Here is a 13,628-nt window from a genome sequence, read left to right as displayed (position 1 = left end):
GAAGAAGAAGGTTTATGATTTTGCTGGGAGAGTAGCAATTTTAGTGTTTGTAGGCTTAGTAGAAAGGGCAAATGGGCACCTGGGTGGCTCAGTCGGTTAAGTGTCTGACTTCAGCTCAGGTCATGATCTCACGGCTTGTGAGTTTGAGCCCCACGTTGGGCTCTGTGCTGACAGCTCAGAGCCTGGAGCCTGCTTTGGATTCTGTGTTTCCCTCTCTCTCTGCCCCTCCCCTGTTCTCACTCTGTCTGTCTCTCAAAATTAAATAAACATTAAAAAAACTTTTTTTTTTTAAAAGAAAGGGCAAACAGAGAGGAAGAGATGGAGGGAGTAACAGGTGAAGCAAGGTCCTAGAAGTGATAGTGGCAGCAGCGAAGATGGAGTAGAGGAGGGGGCATTAGCCTTCATGGGGTAAGAGGGAGGGAAAGATTCCTTTTCCAAGGAGGGAAGGACCATTTATAAAGGGGACAGGGGACTTGGATTTCCTTGTCATTAGCAGAAGAAATTCTCTGCTAAAACTAAAAGGACAAATAATGGGTGGTGAAAGTTTGAAAAAATATTGGTGAAAATATTAAGAGGAACAAGAGAAGAAAAAAAATTACAGGGTATCTGGGAAGCATTGATGTATTAGTTGAGGCTAGAGGCATCTGCATGATAGATTCATTTGACTCTTCCTTCAGCAGGTAATTTTTTATCATGAATGTCAGCTTGTGTCTGCTAAATCACCTGACCAACTTGGGGATGGGAGTTTAAGGAAATATAGGCATTTATCAAAGCTTTCACAAATGAGGATAAGCATTTGTAGCATTGTTACTGTCTGTTTACCTCATGGCCAATCTTATCAATATAATAAATATATCACTAATTAGTTGATGAAAAACATGTTTTTTCTTTTACTTACTATTCTGTAGGCACTTATTCATTGCCTATGATGTGCACGGCACTTTATCAGTCCCAGTGGGGAGGGCTCAAAAAGTTGCAATTCTTGCCTGCCACAAACTGTCCATTTATTTGGAAGGAGATGATAAATTAGTACAACAATTAGGCAAGATAAGCAAAAGTGAAAAGATAACTATTATTTCTGTTAAGGTCTAATACGTATCAGGCATTGGACTGGGTGTTTTATAAATAGAAGCAATAATCAGGTAATGATTCAGAGTGTGGGCTCTGGAACGAGAGTCTAAGTGCCTAATACATGATGGTGATTGTTATCATCTAATTGATTTTCACAACAAACACGTGGAGCAGGCATTATTATTCCCATTGTATAAATAAGGAAAGCGAAGTCAGGGGTTAGATGTCTTGCATAAGATCACACGATTGAAGTAGATTAAGATTCTGATTTCTGTGCAGCCTACAGTTTTTTTCACTTGACTGTGCTGCCTCTCACCTAATGTATAATGTTGTACAAATTGCATTTTCCTTAGTACTTATGCTTGCAAAGTAGGGGGTATGCTCAGCATGGGGTGACATTAATCACAGAAAGTATACGGATGGAAATGAGTCTTACGGAGGGATTTGAATGAAGTTGTGGGCATTAATTAGAGAAACAGAGTTAGAAAGATATTCCAGAAGGGGAAATAACATAAGTCAAGCAACAGCCATGGGAAAGACTTTTTTTTTTTTTTTTAAACCTGGGGAATGATAGGAGGTAATCCTACTGAAGTTCTCTTCTGTGCATTGTGGGATGAGAAGTTGAATAAGCATGGCCTTTGTAATGATGATTTGACTTGATTTGTAGCTTTTGTTACTTACCTGACCTTTTGATATTGTTGCATTTTAAAGAAAATTGTAAATATTTTTTTTCTTTTCAATTTAGAGCAATTCTGTAGGCCTACCCAGTGACATGGCCTTTCTTTTTCTGTGAATCACCTATGCCACACAGAATATTTGTGCACAGCGAATTTGTGTGCTTCCTGATGGATTGCCTCATAAATACAAGCTATATTCCATTTGAATGGTTTTGGTTCTAGAATTTCCTGTTTTCTCCATTTCTGTCTCTGCTTCACTCTCTGCCATCCCCCTAAAGGCTCCTCCCACAGCCATGATGATCTTTGGAAAATCTAAATCCAATCAAGCCAATCCTCTGCTCAGAATTTCCAATGACTTTTCTATTCACTCAAAACAAAATCCAATGTTCTTACTATTTGCCTATAAATCCTTACAGGTCTTGTCTCCTGTTGGCAACATGACCCAGGTGCTGCTATTTCTCTCAGTCCAGGGTGCCTAGTCCCTAATTTCCTTCATATCTCTGTTTAAATGCTATCTAGTCATTAAGGTTTCTTCTCACGATCTTATCTAAAATAGCCTAGATCTTTTCATCTCTTCAAATCTATTCCAGCCCTCTATTCTTACTTATCTTTACTTTGTCCTTATCACTCATCACCGTCTGATATATTACATATTTATTCATTTATTGTCCGTCTCTTCTCACTGGATATAAGCCCACTGAGAGTAGGAACTTTGTTTTGTTCACTTTTTGAACACCAAGATCACTGGCACTTAGTAGGCTCTCAACAAATATCTACTAAAGGAATGGGTGAGTAAAACCATTTTTGAAATTATTATTGGGGGGGCGCCTGGGTGGCTCAGTCGGTTAAGCGTTGGACTTCAGCTCAGGTCATGATCTTGCGGTCCGTGAGTTCGAGCCCCACGTTGGGCTCTGGGCTGATGGCTCAGAGCCTGGAGCCTGCTTCGGATTCTGTGTCTCCCTCCCTCTCCGCCCCTCCCCTGCTCACACTCTGTCTCTGTCTCTGTCTCTCTCTCTCAAAAATAAATAAATATTAAAAAAAATTTTTTTAAATAAATTAAAAAAACTATTATTGGGAAGAATAGTAACTCTAATATAGAAGTTATGCTGTACTGGGGAGCCTGGGTGGTTTGGTTGGTTAAGTGTCTGACTCTTGATTTTGGCTCAGGTTGTGATCTCATGGTCATGGAATTGAGTCCCATGTCAGGCTCCATGCTGAGCATAGGCCTGCTTGTGATTCTCTTTCTCCCTCTCTCTCTCTGCCCCTTAACACCCCCTCAAAATAAATAAATAAACAAACATTTTTTTAAAAAAGGAAGTTATGCTGTACTAAAATACTTCACAAAATATAACAATTATACAATTAATTAATTAATTATAATTAATAATTATACAAATTATACAAATAATTAATTAATAATAATTAAACAAAAGCTTGCCATGCAATGCCAGAACATGTACCAGCGGGCGTATTTTCCTTGTCTACATTCAGTATAGTGATATCCAGTATATTGATAGCATTTCCTAAAGAAGATTTGAATACCTTCTTTAAAAATAGAAAGCCAGTAGTGTATAGCGGGTAGGATAAAAAACCAGAGACCTGAAAAAATCAGCAACAACAACAAAATCTGCCCTTTTCTTTTGGTTAAGTGGTGAGATTCTTATGGAAAATCTGGGAGAGGTTATGGATGACATATCTTACATGAAAATGAATTGCATTGCACACCTCTGCTTGGAAGAATTTAAGGCAGTCTGGAGTGGCTTGTCTTTATCTGAAATACAGTAGGAGACAGAGAAAGTTATTAATTCCTCCTCAATCAACAACACAATTTATGAGCTTGGGTGGGTTCACACATAACCGATCAAGGTCTGCCGTTTCCCCCCTGGGGATGAGGCACACCTACTTCTCGCTTTTTCAGGAATGGGCCAGGAATTGCTGCTTTGTCATCACGGTAATTATGGGGGGTAGAAGAGGATGACATTGAACCATCTGAGGCCAAGCTAGCCTTCTAGCTCCTGTCCATTCAGGTATCCTTGATCTAAGCAGTTCAACCTGTTTATGCATATGCTAGGGTCAAATGAAAAATCAGCAAACAAGAGAGTTTTGTACTATTCAACCTCAAATTTGTATCATTTGAAAACCTCCTTAAATTCTTCATGTTCTATTTCTCTGATTTATAGATGCTTGTAGCTTAGTCAAGGCTGAGAAAAATACAGGTTTATTTTTGTATTTTGTATCTTGTGCTGCTTGTAAATTACCAAACACAACCAGGCCAGCTAGCTCTGCAGAGGTTTGTGTTGAAGAGATTGGTAAACTGGCAAATAGTATGGGTTTTGTATCATTGGCTTTTATGTGTGCACCAAATTACTTGTTTGGGCATTGCAGTCCTTTGTAGTAGTTCCATTAAAGTGGGGCCTTCAAACAAGGATCTAGTGGGTTATAGTAGAAATGATAGCTGTACATGTTTAATTGTCAACTTGACATAAACATTGTTAGAAGTTTTTCCCTGACACCCAGTTTCTTACAAAATCATGCAAAGACAGAAAGCTGTCTCAAGAGGCTACAGTCACAGTGGTGATATTCCTTTTTATATTTGTGTTCTCAGAGAAATCTCCCTGATAGTAGAATAGACACCAATCCCAGCAAACATTCAGTTTGAGAATGGGAGAGGAATTCCTGGCTGCAGATTATTAGTCAACATATAGAACTCACTATACCAAATGGGATTTATCCTTCAGTGGTTGCCACTTTCTTTCATTCAGTAATACCAGCACTGCCCTCTCATCGCGCAAACAAAGAACCCAAGTCTCAAATATTCTTCTGTAGATGCTAATGACAGCAGTCTCAGAGGGAGCTTAGTTCTTGTTCTGGTCCTGCTGTACTTCAGACTGACATGTGACATACTGCAAATAATGGATTTTAAATTAAAAGTAGCTGCCTCAGTGACTGCAATAGAAGTATTGGGGGCTGGGCTAGCCCTCTCACCTGTAGCATATCCAAATTCCCCACTATTCCTGACAGGGAGCCCTTCCTGTTTCCATCTGTTCCTTCATCCTCTGCCATCCTTTTTCCTCCATGAAGCTCAAAAAGACTTCCTTCCCGATAAGGAGACACCAGAGGTTCAAATTTGGATTAATGTTATCTTGGTTAGTCATTTACTTCTAAGTAACTACATTTTCTGGGGCTCCCTGGCTTTGTGGCACAGCTCCTGCACCCTTTGCTCCAGTGGCCGTTACACTCCAGCTGGGAGGCTTGCTACCGCTCTCAGAGATGTCTGCAGTTAAAACTTCTCTGCCTTTAAAAGCAGTGTGGGTTTGTCCCATAGTGTGGGTGTGGTGTCTCATTTTAATTTGCAGTTACCTGGTGACAAATGATGATAGATCTTTTCATGCACTTATTTTCCATCTGTATACTTTCTTTTTAAAATTGTTTAAATTTATTTTTAATTTTTGAAAGACAGAAGGAGAGAGGGGAGAGAGAGAGCATAGGGGAGAGAGAGAGAATTGTAAGCAGGCTCCATGCTCTGTCAGCACTGAGCCCTACACCAGGGGACTCCATCTCATGACTGTGAGATCATGACCTGAGCCAAAGTCACAAGTTGGACGCTTAACTGACTTAGCCACCCAGGTGCCCCCCATCTGTATATCTTCCTGAGTGAGATATCTGTACAGATCAATTGCTCATTTTAAAACTTGGGTTTTTTTTATGCTTCAGTTTTAAGTGCTTTTTGTATGTTTTGGATACCAGTGCTTTATCAGATATGTATTGTGAAACATTTTCTCAAAGAGTGTGGCTCATCTTTTGAAACCTTTCACAATGTGTTTTGGAGAGCAAAAGTTTTTAATTTTAATGAAGTCTAACATCAACTTTTTATTTTTTATTTATTTATTTATTTTTATTAAAAAAATTTTTTTTTAATGTTTATTTATTTTTGAGACAGAGAGAGACAGAGCATGAACGGGGGAGGGTCAGAGAGAGAGGGAGACACAGAATCTGAAGCAGGCTCCAGGCTCTGAGCTGTCAGCACAGAGCCTGATGCGGGGCTCGAACCCACGAACCGTGAGATCATGACCTGAGCCGAAGTCGGACGCCCAACTGACTGAGCCACCCAGGCGCCCCTAACATCAACTTTTTAAATTTCATGAATGATGCTTTTGATATTTATCTATAATTTCATTGCTAAACCGAAGGTAATATAGATTTTCTTCTATGTTCCTTCTAGATGTTTTGTAGTATTACATTTTATGTATAATTCTATGATCCTTTTGGAGTTAATTTTTGTGAAAGGCATAAGATCTCTATCTAGGTTCATTTGTTGCATAAGGACGTCCAATTGTTCCAGCATCACTTGTTGAAAAGACTATCCTTTCTCTATTGCCCTTGGTCCTTTGTTAAACATCAGTTGACTATATTTGTGTGGGTCTATTTCTGGGATTTCTATTCTGTTCCATTGATCTATTTGTATTCTTTGCCAAAGCCACACTGTTTTGATATAGTAACACTTGCGGTCAGATAGTGTCTGTCCTCCAATTTTATTCTTCTTCAGTATTGTACTAGTTATTCTAGGTTTTGTGCCTTTCCATATAAGCCTTAGAAACTAATTGCTGAAAACCACAAAATAAATTGCGGAATTTTGGAGGGATTGTGTTGAATCCATAGATCAAGTTGGGAAGAAATGACATCTTAACTCTATTGAATTTTCCTATATGTGAACATGGAATATCTTTCCATTTATTTAGATCTTTGATTCCTTTCATTAGAGTTTTGTAGTTTTCCTCATATAGACCTTGTAATATTATTAGATTTATACATTGTCTTTTTGGGACTAATGTAAATGGAATTATATATATATATATATATATATATATATAATAATTATATATTATATAATTATTATATATTTTATATATATGTTATATATTATATAATTATATATATATTTGAAATTTTATTTTCATATATTTTATTTTAATATTTTCATTTCAGGAGTAGATTTAATATTTTATTTTCAGGAGTAGATTTCTTAATTCCCCTTCCCCATTTAAGCCATCCCCCCTCCCACAACCCCTCCAATAACCCTCTGTTCTCCATATTTAAGAGTCTTTTCTGTTTTGTCTCCCTCCCTGTTTTTATATTATTTTTGCTTCCTTTCCTTATGTTAATCTGTTCTGTGTTTTAAAATCCTCAAATAAGTAAAGTCATATGATATTTGTCTTTCTCTGACTAATTTCACTTAGCATAATACCCTCTCGTTCCATCTACGTAGTTGCAAATGGCAAGATTTCATTCTTTTTGATTGCCGAGTAATACTCCATTGTATATATATGCCACAACTTCTTTATCCACTCATCCATCGATGGACATTTGGGCTCTTTCCATACTTTGGCTATTGTTGATAGTGCTGCTATAAACATGGGGGTACATGTGTCCCTTTGAAACAGCATACCTGTATCACTTGGATAAATACCTAGTAGTGTAATTCCTGGGTCGTAGGGTAGTTCTATTTTTAATTTTTTGAGGAACCTCCATACTGTTTTCCAGAGTGGCTGCACCAGCTTGCATTCCCACCAGCAATGCAAAAGAGATCCTCTCTCTCCACATCCTGGCCAACATCTGTTGTTGCCTGAGTTGTTAATGTTAGTCATTCTGACAGGTGTGAGGTGGTATCTCCTTGTGGTTTTGATTTGTATTTCCCTGATGATGAGTAATGTTGAGCATTTTTTCATGTGTCAGTTGGCCATCTGGATGTCTTCTTTGGAGAAGTGTCTATTCATGTCTTTTGCCCATTTCTTCACTGGATTATTTGTTTTTTGGGTGTTGAATTTGGTAAGTTCTTTATAGATTTTGGATACTAACCCTTTATCTGATATGTCATTTGCAAATATCTTCTCCCATTCTGTCGGTTGCCTTTTAGTTTTGCTGATTGTTTCCTTCACTGAACAGAAGCTTTTTATTTTGATGAGGTACCAATAGTTCATTTTTGCTTTGGTTTCCCTTGTATAAATGGCATTATATTTTAAATGTCAAATTCCAATGGTTTTTGCTGGTATAAGGGTATCAGTTTACTTTTGTTTTTAACTTTTTATTCTGAAACCTTGCTAGAATCACTTATTTGTTCTAGGAGATTTTTTTGTGAATTCATTGGTTATCTTTGTAGAGACAATCACATCACCCATGAACTAAAACCATTTCATTTCTTCCTTCCCAATATGAAAACCTTTTCTTACTTCACTATATAGCACTTTCAGTGAGATGTCTCTTGTTTCCTAACTTAAAGGGAGAGCATTCAGTTTTTCACAGTTAAATACAATGCTAGCTATAGTTTTTTTGTGGATTTATTATCAAGTTGAAGGAGGTCCCCTCTATTCCTAGTTTGTTGAATTTTTATCACAAATGGGTGTTCGATTTTATCAAATGCCTGTTCTTCTTTAGCCTGTTAATGTGGTAGATGAGTTGATTATCAAATGTTGAATCAGCCTTGCATACATGTAATAGATCCCATTTGGTCATGGTGGATAATTCTTTTCATATGTTATCAGATTTAGTTTGTTGATATTTTGTTGAGGATTTTTGCCAGTGTGCAAATATCTTCAATTCCCTCTCCTAAGTGAGTGATGTCTTGCCTGAATACATGATTCTTGGGTGATAGTCTTTGCTCCTTTGGAGAGTAGGGGTGAGAGGTGGTAGACTGCCAGGCCTATTTGATATCACTTATTCCTGGGTCTCCTTAGCTTCAAAGTCTAGGATTTTCTAAAGGTTCTTCCTACCTCCTAGAGTTCTCTGATATGAGAAGGATAGGAAACCACCTGTCCTGGCCAAGCTTTCTCCACTAACACACAGCTTTGATATTTGCCCTAGGATTCTCTACTTTTGGTCCTCAGGCTGCGGTCAAACAGAGCACACAAGAAAGTTAGGTATATGTTCCTTTCTCTCAATCTCCCCCTTCTCCTACTTCTCCACCCTCCATCCCCCACAGCTTTCTCTTAGGAGAACCTAAATCCTTACTCATACTCACCAGTCTCTCCTACTGCTAAATCTAACAGTTGAAAGTGAAAAACTAAGAAAATCAATTGGTAACTAATTTCTAATGAGGGGAGGAAAGAGTAAAGACTTAGAATTTGGGCAATAACTTCCCAGAATCCCTGTGTCATGTCTAAATCTGTTTGGTTTCTCCTTTCCCACTTCCCACTCTACTTATAACAAATCTCATTTTACACCTTTTAAATCAAATGGTAAAATGCATCAGACATGTGATCATTTTTGGTGTCAGCTGTACACAAACTTTTTACTTACAGAAGTATTTTACATGTAGTAAGAGACTGGATTCAAGCCTCAACTTTATTGACATGGATACTATAGGCAGGATTGAAGTGACTTGGTACAGTTGACTCAGTAGCAGAGGCTTTGACAGAAGTGCCCAGAAGCAAGCTGTCATTGGAGTAGACAGAGTGGAAGAGGAAAAAAAATGGCCGATTCAAATGGTTCAGATATACAGGCGAGACCACTTCAAATATCTCTGAAACAATTCAAGATTTTTTTTTACAGGGAATTGGAGATCTTAGAGTAATAATGGAATAGCAAAGGCAGTGAAATACAATCATTATCTAACATGACCCCCTTTTATACACCCCTTTTAACCCTGGCTTAGGTAACCCAAGTTACACAGCATTAGCATGTAGAGAGGAATCATGTAACAATTTACACTTGCTAGTGTATTTGCTGTCTCTTTTGACACAGGTCTTTGGCCTTTGCTCCAATATCATTTCTTTGTAGGATTTAAAGAGGATGATGAATTAACCACATCTTAATGAACATCTTATTATATTCTTGGAGAATATGACTTTATAAAACATGCATGACCACTTTACCAAGGGAAAAAATCTTTAGTTACTCCTGGTCAGCAGCTACCCATGTTCATTTATAAGGAGGCAAAACCATTTCCTCTGTTACTGCTGCTATCTTTCTGACATATCCAGCAGACCTTGACAGGTACAGCACATAAAGCTTATTTCTGTAGTGATAAGAGTGGTGCTTCACTTCTGCCTAAGAAACCTTTACAGGCAAGGCTTCAGTTCCACAAAAATGAGTTGAGACAATCTTACAGCTTCTTCAAAACATAACTTGATATCCTTGCTTCATTTCACTGGGTTTCTGAAAGTAGCATGGAGCCACTTGTTGCTTCTGGTCATCTCCTCAGTTCTTCCATCAATTTGGGGTGCAGTTTTTTTTTTTCCTGGAACACCAGTTTGCTTAGGGACCAATATAGAAAGATTTGAAATTAGGGTCTTTCATGAAGGGAAAGGAATTCTTTGTACTTTTCCTACTCATAAACTCTCAATTTGTATTCATTTAGAGTGTTTTACCTCCTTATACACAAAGAATGGATTTTTCACAGTTGAGGAAAAAGTAAAGAGTGAAAATTTTTGCTGAGTTTAAAGCTAACTTGCTTGAGTGATCGTGAGCATCTTAGAAATACACATCTTAGAAATAAACATCTTAGAAAGTTTAAGAATGTGATGTAATCTTTGGGCAAATGGGGTATTGTTTGGGTCCTGGAAAGAAGGGATTTGTTTCATTTGGTTTGGTATATGGCATTATATTTGACAGTAGACATATGAAAAATATAGCTTCTTTTCCTCTTTCTTGTCTGGCCAAAAGAAAACATAAAATAATAATAAAATAATAAATTCTAAATAATATCCTTTTCTTCAGTTATATAGAATTAGAATTGAGAATGTTAGCTTCATTTGGCATTCTACAATTGAGTTGGAAAATCATTTTAACTTTACTAAGATTGATGAAAAGGAATGGTTCTAAATATGTTCTGATCAGCATCACCCGGAAAATTGTTAGAAATGCATTTTCTCAGGCTCCACCACAGGCTTATTAAATCAGAAATTCTGAGGGTAGATGCCCAGCCATCAATACTTTAATAAAGTAAGTCCTTGATGTGATTAAGCTGTAGGTTAAAATTTGAGAATCACTGGTATAGGACATAGGTCTTTCTTAAAGTCCCTGAAGCTGATTTATTCCTAGGAGTACCAAAGAAAGTGTTATCATTCTATTTCACACGTGACATGGTAGTGAAATGTGTATTTTAGGGATAGGTTTTGAGATTATCTTATATCTAACTAATTTTTGTTTTAGAGGTTGACCTGCTTTTGTAGGAGGATAGATCAGAGTGAAATTTATTATATTGAAAGATAAGAATGTGTTCATTTTTGTTAATAGAGACTATACATACTTCTTTAGTGATTGGTGTATAATATTTTGAACAACAATAGAGATTAAGGGTAAACATAGGAGATGTTTTGCTCCAATGTTACTTTCTCAATGAAGTCTAATCCTATCACATTAGCTGAAATAACAGTGCTATCTGTTCAGCTTTATCCATTTCTTCTCTCTCTTATCACTCTGTTTTCTCCTCTTCTAGAGTATTTATTACTACTATCATATTATATAATATTCTCATTTATTAATTTTGAAATTTATTGTCTCTCTCCCTTGAAAGAATGTAAGATTCTCAAGGGATGGCATAATCTCTGAATCAGTGCATATCCAAAGAACCTAAAGCAGTGCCTGATACATAGTAGGTAATCAATAAATATTTGCTGAAAGAATAGAATGCATAGGGTATGTGTTCTTGCCACTTATAAGAGTGAAGAAAGCCAAGGGCATTGTGGGAGTTTACCCAAATGGGAGAGATAATCTACCTAAGAATAATCTAGGGAAGCATTTATGTTATTTGCCCCAGTTGCGGGATATCTTTATCACATTAATGATGTTATAACGAGCCACTCTACAACAAATAATGTAAATTGTGATTAGGGGTGGGGCAACAAAAGTGTCCCAGCTAGCTCCTACATTTTGGGATGGTTAAAGAGGGAGGTTTGGGTGGATCTTTTATTGTGGGCAAAGAATCAGGTCTTAAGGGCTATAAATAAAGAATAAAAAAGACTGATGTATACATAGAATGTCTGATAAGTAAAAAGTATTGAATTGAGTTGTGAGTTCATAAATTTTTTGAGTATTGCATACCTGGAGACTTTACTATGAAACCAAGACTGGAAGGTAGTAGCTTTTGTGAAATGACTTGTGTTTTGTTATTATTATTATTAATTTTATTTCATAAAATTTATTTTATAATTATAAAACAATATTTTATTATTATTATCATCATTTTAGTTTAAATTTTAATTAACATAGAGTGCAATATTGGTGCAATATTGCAGTAGAATTCAGTGATTCATCACTTACATACAATACACATTGCTCATCACAAGTGCCCTCCTTAGCACCCACCACCCATCTAGCCCATCTCCCACTGTCAACCCATAGTTTGTTCTCTATCGTTAAGAGTCTCTTGTGGTGGAGAATCTGGGTGGCTCAGTCAGTTGAGTGTCTGACCTTGGTTCAGGTCATGATCTTGTCGTTCCTGAGTTTGAGCACCACATCAACTGCTGTCAGCACAGAGCCTACCTCAGATCCTTTCTCTGTTGGTCTCTCTGCCCCCATCTTTCTGCCCTCCCCTGCCTGAGCTTTCTTGCAGAAAAGAAGAATCTCTTGTGGTTTGTTTCCCTATCTTCTCTTTTTTCACCCTTCTTACATTATGTTCACCTGTTTTGTTTCTTAAATTCCATATATGAGTGAAATCATATAGTATTTGTCTTTCTCTGATTGACTTATTTTGCTTAGCATAATACATTCTAGTTCTATCCATTTTGTTGCAAATGACAGCAGTTTATTCTTTTTTGATGACTGAGTAATATTCCATTGTATGTATACACCACATCTTTTTTTTATCTATTCATCAGTCAGTGGACACTTGAGCTTTCTCCATAGTTTGGCTATTGTAGATAATCCTGCTATAAGCTTGCATTATTATTATGACAACTTGTCTTAATTGTTTTCCCTACTCCTTGCTGCTACCCAGCATCCCATCCAAAGGGGTTAGTAGAGATAGAAGGGGGAGTTAACCACAGAGTGTGTTGGATTAGTCTTCTAATATTACTGTCTTCAACTGGTAGAAATACTTTTAAAAATAATTTAAAATTGTGAATAATTCCACTTCACAATATTCTTGTCCCAAGTGTTAAAAATGCTATTGATGCTGACTGTGTAGTTCCAGGTGCTGGTGCAGTGGAAGTGACAATAGCAGAAGCCTTGATTAAATACAAGCCGCATGTAAAGGGCAGGTCCCAACTTGGGGTTCAAGCATTTGCTGATGCACTGCTCATTATTCCTAAAGTTCTTGCTCAGAACACTGGTTTAGATCTTCAGGAAACAGTAAAGTTCAAGCAGAATATTCAGAATCAGGTGAACTTGTGGATGTGGACTTGAACACAGGTGAGCCAATGGTCGCAGCAGAAGTAGGCATGCGGGATAGCTATTGTGTAAAAAACCAGCTTCTTCACACCTGCACTGTGATTGCCACCAACATTCTCCTGGTTAATGAGATCATGCAAGCTGTAATGTCTTCTCTAAAAGATTGAAGGTAAGCTTCCCTTGTGCCATCTGAATATGAAGACTCTGCAGAGTGATCCCAAGAATATAGCTATGGCAATTTTGTCCAAGCTTCAAATGATTTCCAAAAGAATTTTCTTTGCCCGTGTGAAAAAGAGAACACTGACACTCACATTCTGAAGTTCTGAAATTATAATTACAGTATTTTTTTTAAACTGCACTCCAGTGTAGACATGCTAAGCAGGCTACTTTTACCCAATGAACAGAAATCTGAGCTTTTGCTTCAGTGATATAAAAGTACCATGTTAGATAAATATATGTTATCTACCTTATTAAATGTTCCTTGAATAACAAAAACAAAGAACAAACAAAAGGAGGTAGGTAGAGAAACTAAATAGGTGACTGTAAGATAATCAT

General features: G+C 37.1%; 1 pseudogene; it reads left to right on the top strand.

Moving 5' to 3' along the window:
• The window catches only part of LOC102973000, a 75,270-nt pseudogene extending 62,030 nt beyond the window's left edge, over positions 1–13,240 (top strand).
• Positions 13,241–13,628: the final 388 nt, after the last annotated feature.

This window comes from Panthera tigris, chromosome B3, assembly GCF_018350195.1.
Source record: "Panthera tigris isolate Pti1 chromosome B3, P.tigris_Pti1_mat1.1, whole genome shotgun sequence".
NCBI lineage: Eukaryota > Metazoa > Chordata > Mammalia > Carnivora > Felidae > Panthera > Panthera tigris.
Note: the sequence above shows the minus strand (reverse complement) of the source record. Positions and strands in the feature narration are given on the sequence as shown.